At 43.0% G+C, this 6045-nt stretch overlaps 1 pseudogene; it reads right to left on the reverse strand.

Moving 5' to 3' along the window:
- Positions 1-3030: 3030 nt before the first annotated feature.
- LOC147988313 (putative disease resistance protein RGA3) lies at positions 3031-5685 on the reverse strand (annotated as a pseudogene).
- Between the last annotated feature and the right edge of the window lie 360 nt (positions 5686-6045).

The following is a 6045-nucleotide window of genomic DNA, read 5'->3' on the forward strand; positions in this document are numbered from 1 at the left end:
ACTCAAAATGGCACCACTAACTATGATTGTATATAACCATTTTCTGCGCTAGTGAATACATTTATTAGATTTCACAGGTGCATTGCTGTAGCATTTCCCCTATACGAGTTCCCTTATAATTAGTCTGTCATATGTAGGCCACCTGCCAGTGACTAATCTCTCATCTCATCTCATCTCATCTCATCTCTCTCTCTCTCTCTCTCTCTCTCTCCCTCTCTCTCGCGCGCGCGTCCACGAAAAATGCCGGCAGAGGCGCGGAGCTTTGGCGACCAGCAACACAGCTGGCGAGGTCCAATGCAGCCACGGCGATCGTCAGATGTGGCAATGGCGTGCGAAGCTGTGAAGTGTCACGCGGTTGGCTCCGGCCAACAATATATTTTTTATAGGGGCAAACACGGTGTTTTTAGGTGATCACCTAAAATATTTTCGGTATAAAGAAGTTGTTGGTGCGTGTTATATATTTGGCAACTTTTCCTAAAACTGGTAGTTTTAGGAGAAATGGAGACTGTTGAAGATGCTTTTATATAGGGCAAATGTTCTGATTACTTGCAAAGTTTCATCACAGAATGAAATTCATGGGCGACGTGGCAAAGAAAACAAATTCAATGCTTCACAAAAGTTATTCTCAAAAACAGTTTGGAGTGCGAATTTTATTTTATTTTTCTCACGAATTCCATGAATGCCATTTCATGATGAAACTTTGCAAGCATTCAAAACTTTTGTCAATGTTTGCCAAGAAGTTCAGATTGTTTTGAATTTATTTTCTATTTCGCGGATTTTAGTATTCATATACCGAGCTCATATGAGCTGGAGCTGAGGACATTTACTAGTCATTTTGATAAGAATGATGTTGGATTGGTTTTTGGAAAACAAGTTTTAGTAGGAATTTAGGAAAACCGGTATTACTAACATACATTTTGAGTAATTTTGAGTAACTTCCCTTTTTTTGCGGGTGAAAGAAAGATTTTATTTCATCAATCAGGACATAAGTCATTCTTACAAATATCAGAGACGTCGCCTGGTCCCGTACCCAACCACACCACGGTGTGACCTTCTGTCCGTCCAAAGGAGGCCAGATAATGGCTTGCACCTTTTTGAGTAACTTCCTTTTTTGTACAGAGCTTCTCAAATATCATTTGACCAAAAACTTTGCAAGCACCTACAACTTTTATTCATAATCATTCCCAAAGTTTTATATTTTTTCAAAAATGTTTTGCTATATTTCCTTGCGTGGGTGTACCGAGCCGGGGTGTAGAAAAATCACTCTCATAGGCTTTTAGAAAAACAAGTTTGGGTTCTGAGGAGTCAGAAACGCCGTGGTGTCGATGAAGCCTTCCGAGAACATGAACCCGTCCGCCAAATCCATGCAATTCACAGTCATTGATCGGTTCACACCATGTCGTGGAGGAGCACGAGGTCCGGCAGGCGCCGCCGCTGCCGCTGCCATCCATCCCCGTCGCGGCTAGCTGCTGCCGTCTGTCGCCATCCATCGTCCTCCGGGCTCATGGTGTTGCATGTCCAGAGCCGACACCCGACGCTGGAGCCTCACGCCATGCATGCGCTAGTAGTTGTACCTGTCCTGTAGACCGGACTAGTCTTTGATTTGTTTTCTTGTCCGCCTAGGTTTAGCCGTACTATGGTCGGTCACGAGAAATACTTTCCAAAACCAACACATATCAAATCCTAGTTGGACCCGACTCGTATCAGCGCGTACGTGCGCCTATAAAAATACAAGAGCAAGCAGATCCATGGGAAAACCATCGACATCGACAGAGACTTTCAAGCCCTGGTTGGACCCCCGTCTCATCGTGATGGAGAGCCCAGCAACACCGTCGGCCATCGCCATGGAGACGTCGTTGGAGAAGTCCGTGGCCGGCATCGTGGCAAATATGGAAAAAGTAACGGCCGGCCTCGAGTGTCCTAGCAGGTACTTCTGCGTGCTGGACAAGTTCGACAAATGGGCTTATGCGTGTTTGGGGCCGAAGCCGGACGCCGCAGCATGCACCAGAGCGCAAGCGGTGCTGCTCAAGTGCATAACCGATCCATCCACCTGCGACTCGCACGGGAACTCCAGCTAATTGATTCATCCACGCCGCCCGGCCTGATCATGAGCTAACTAGTTTGTTTGCGCGCTATGCTTGGCTAGTTTTATTATATGGATATCATAGGTAGTATTATTTCAGATTCGTCTTATTTGTTTCCGGTGGAGTTGTCTTGTACTGGTCTACTCGTGTAGACCACAGAATAATTGTTAGACTTTTTATTATATGAAAAATACGACAATATATGTACTAGTGGAAATTCCTTTAACTAGTGTGTGGAGTAGAGCTAGCAGCTAAATTCCTGCTGCTTCGCCTGGAAAAACGTCTACATGAATTCAGAAAGACATTGTAGGTGATTGGTGAAAAACCCCTCCGCAAAGGCATTGCTCCCTCCGGGGCGACTCGGGCACTTCAACCCTAGCGTAGCCGACCGCGCCCCCAATACCGACTCCCCTCCATGTTGCCACCCGAGAGGCCGGCGGTGCGCCGCATGGGAGCCGATGAAGGTGGCGGTGAGGATCTGCATGCCTTGTGCTTGGACAGGGGGCTTTATCTGTGGCGGCAACCTCGACCACTGGATCGATGTCGCCTCTGCAGCGACCGACACTCGTGGGTACTTGTTGAGTATTGTGATTAGATTGGAAACTTAGGATAGACTAGGAAGTATTGAGACTCGTCGGCACATACATATATATATGTATATATACATATATATACACACACACACACATATATATATATATATATATATATATATATATGTATATATGTATATATATGCCGACGAGTCTCAAGCAATAAACAACGATTTCACCAACCTCTTTCTATTCCCTTCTAACATGGTATCAGCCTAACTGATCCAAACCCTAGCCGCCGCTGCTGCTTCAGCTCCGCGCCGCCCCCGGGGCAGTTGGTCTCCATGACCACCACCAGGGGCCACACGGTCCAAACTTATGGTTCGTCCCGCCGGTCGTGTTGACTGGCTGCCCTAGAGTGTATTTTTTCCATGATCCGAAAGCCACTCAATTTGACTTAGTTCCTTAATTGCAACGACACATTCCTTTCCCATAACAGACATTGCAATATCATGCATAAGATCATGGATTTTGCATGTAGTTCTGAAACAATACTGCCCGTGGCCCTTAAATTCCTCTATGTCCAGAAAGAACGACCTTGATGCTAGCTCACTGAAAATATGTTTTCCAATGGTTTTAAGACGATCTTCCTCCTGTTCCGGGATAAAGCCATTTGTGATCCATAGTTGGATAAGCTCCTCCACATTAATCTTGCAATCCTTGGGAAATACATCACAAAAAGCAAAGCACTCCTTCATGTGTGATGGCAAGTCATTATAGCTGAGCTTTAGTATTTGCAAAATTCCAGTCTCATCGGTGCAAATGCTGCTTCTAGATGATAAAGCCTTCCATTCTTCTTCGCTGGTCTTGGTACGAAGTACAGAGCCCAATGCAGTTGCAGCTAAAGGAGAACCAGAACATCTCTTCACAATCTCAGCAACCATCTCGACTAGCTCGCCGGGCATTTCTTTCTCCGAACTGAATGCTTTGCATCAATAATTTCCTTTAAGAATCTATCGTCCAAATAAGTGAGACTGTAGGCTCTATATGCACCCATGATTTCAGCAACTTGTTTATCACGAGTGGTTGTCAACACTACACTACCCATGCCACCATGCAGACAAGCCTTCAGTGTTTCCCACTTATGGAACTCTGTTTTTCCATATATCATCCAATACAAGGAGATACCTCTGCCCGCTGACCAGTTTTTGAAGTCTATCGAGTGGTGGTTTGTATGTATCATCATTCTTCTTGGGAGACGCTTCAACTATACTCTTAGCCAGGGAGTTCACATCAGATGTATCAGATACACAGACCCAAAGCAGCAACTGGAAATGCTTCTAAACTTTAGGTTCATTGTATAGATGTTGTGCTAATGTAGTCTTGGCAAGGCCACCCATTCCAACAATGGGAATAATCATGAGATCTGAACTACTAACTTCACCAAGTAATATATCAACAATATTCTTCTTATCTTCGTGTCTGGATCTGCTGGCAATTTCTTGTGGGTCAATGATAACATTGTCCGTCTGCATCCATTTTTTGGACACAGGCAACAGTGGTCGGTACTTGAACCTAAAGGAATGCATCTCTGCTATGAGGACATAAATGACTTCAGAATCTGGCAAAGCTTACGGCCCATCTTGTAACGGAACACAATACGGTTGTGAGTAGGGAAGAGTTTAATTACATTGAACCCAAGCTTGGTGTAGTGCCCCTTCTTCTTGGCTTCACGACGGAGTGCTTCGTACTTGAATTCGTCGAAGACCTCATTTGCCTCATAAGCCACCGTCTTGAGCTCCTGGAACCAGGCTTTGGCCCCATCTCTATGCTCCATTGCCTGATTCTCGGCGTCGGTCATGGCGTCGAGTATGGCCGGAAGCTTGCGTTTGAGATTCTTTTGTTGCTCCTCCATTCCCTCCATCACCTTGTACTGGCCCAGGAAGGAGTTGGCCGTCTTGTTCACTAGCATGGACACCAGCGGCCGGATCACCATGGCGGCCACCACCTCCACCATTCGAATGCTCACACGATTGGCACTACAAAGGGAAACACGAGCACAGTGTGGAATGGAGAAGAGAATGTTGTGAGCACGATGTGCATTGCTTTGGTACTAATGAAACTGGAAGCCAAGGTGAGTATTGACTTTCTGGGAGCGAAGTCGGTGAGCTCGCGTTATGGGAACCAAAAACAACCATCCAATCTTGAACAGCTCAGCACTGGGCATTCTTTTTGGGCTGATGTATAATAGGACAACCAGCATACCACATTAATAGCTGGGGGCATCTTCATTTCTTATTGAGACAGAACCAGAGCGCAAGATGACACATGCAACTAAAATATTGCAAGTAGATCATTATATTCGGTACTAGTCGTCAACCCGTGCATTTGCACGGGCTGGTCCAGTTAATGCCTATTTGACATGAACATAAAGAAAATACAGTTATTATTATTACCAAATAAGCGATTCAGCTTCCGGTAACTACAGGTTATTTTCTATATTCGCAAGGAGAAGGGAACAATATATTTCATGGTCATATTCTTCTGTACCAAACTTAGCATGTAAGTTATGGCACATATCTTGCTTAATTGTTGCCCTCTAATTAGATTTTTTTCATGCAAATTAGTTTTCACTAATGATAACATGTACGAAATAATGGTCAAATATGTTTAGAACAATGCCACTTTCTAATATGTCATATTTTTTGGGACACAAATTGTACCTACAATCAGCCATAATGATTAATTAAGTTATTTATTACGCATTTTGAAGCTCGTTCCATGGATTTAATTATAAGTTAAATTAATACATGAAAACATGCAGGATTGAAGTATATAATTAAAATAATAATAAGTTATCGTGTGTTTAGCATGCCAAATTAAAGAAAAAATTAGTTAAGCATGAAATTTGACATGACAATTAGTTAAAAGGCATTTAAAAAACAACTGATATGAATAAGAATGTCTAAACTGCATGCGATGTTGTTGCCAACATTGAGAGAAACAAAAAAAATTGTACACACCATGGTCGCACTGATTTATAAGAACATTGGATGGGTAGAACAATGGCTCAACTAAATCTCGTTTCAAGTGACAAAATATACTGCAGAAGTATGATCTGTGAAGAATTTTTATTTTAATTCATATACACGAAGGGAAAAAAAATCCTAGAATCTAAAGCAACAAATCATAAATTCATTGGTGAGTTATAAGGTCCAAAGAAAAATTATAATGATAATCGAGAAAAAAAAATCTTAAATAGATATAAAAGAGGTGCACCAACAGACAACTCCTGCCAAGGTAAAATGTAGCAATAGCTCTATGGGCTGGCTACTATAATTGGGCATCCAACTAATTGAATCAATAAAAATTACATGATATGGAGAATACAAAAGGAGTAGTTTAGTACTTCATGGCTAGGCAGAACA

This window comes from Triticum urartu, chromosome 1A (assembly GCF_056163025.1).
Source record: "Triticum urartu cultivar PI428250 chromosome 1A, HENAU_Tu73, whole genome shotgun sequence".
Classification (NCBI taxonomy): Eukaryota; Viridiplantae; Streptophyta; class Magnoliopsida; order Poales; family Poaceae; genus Triticum; species Triticum urartu.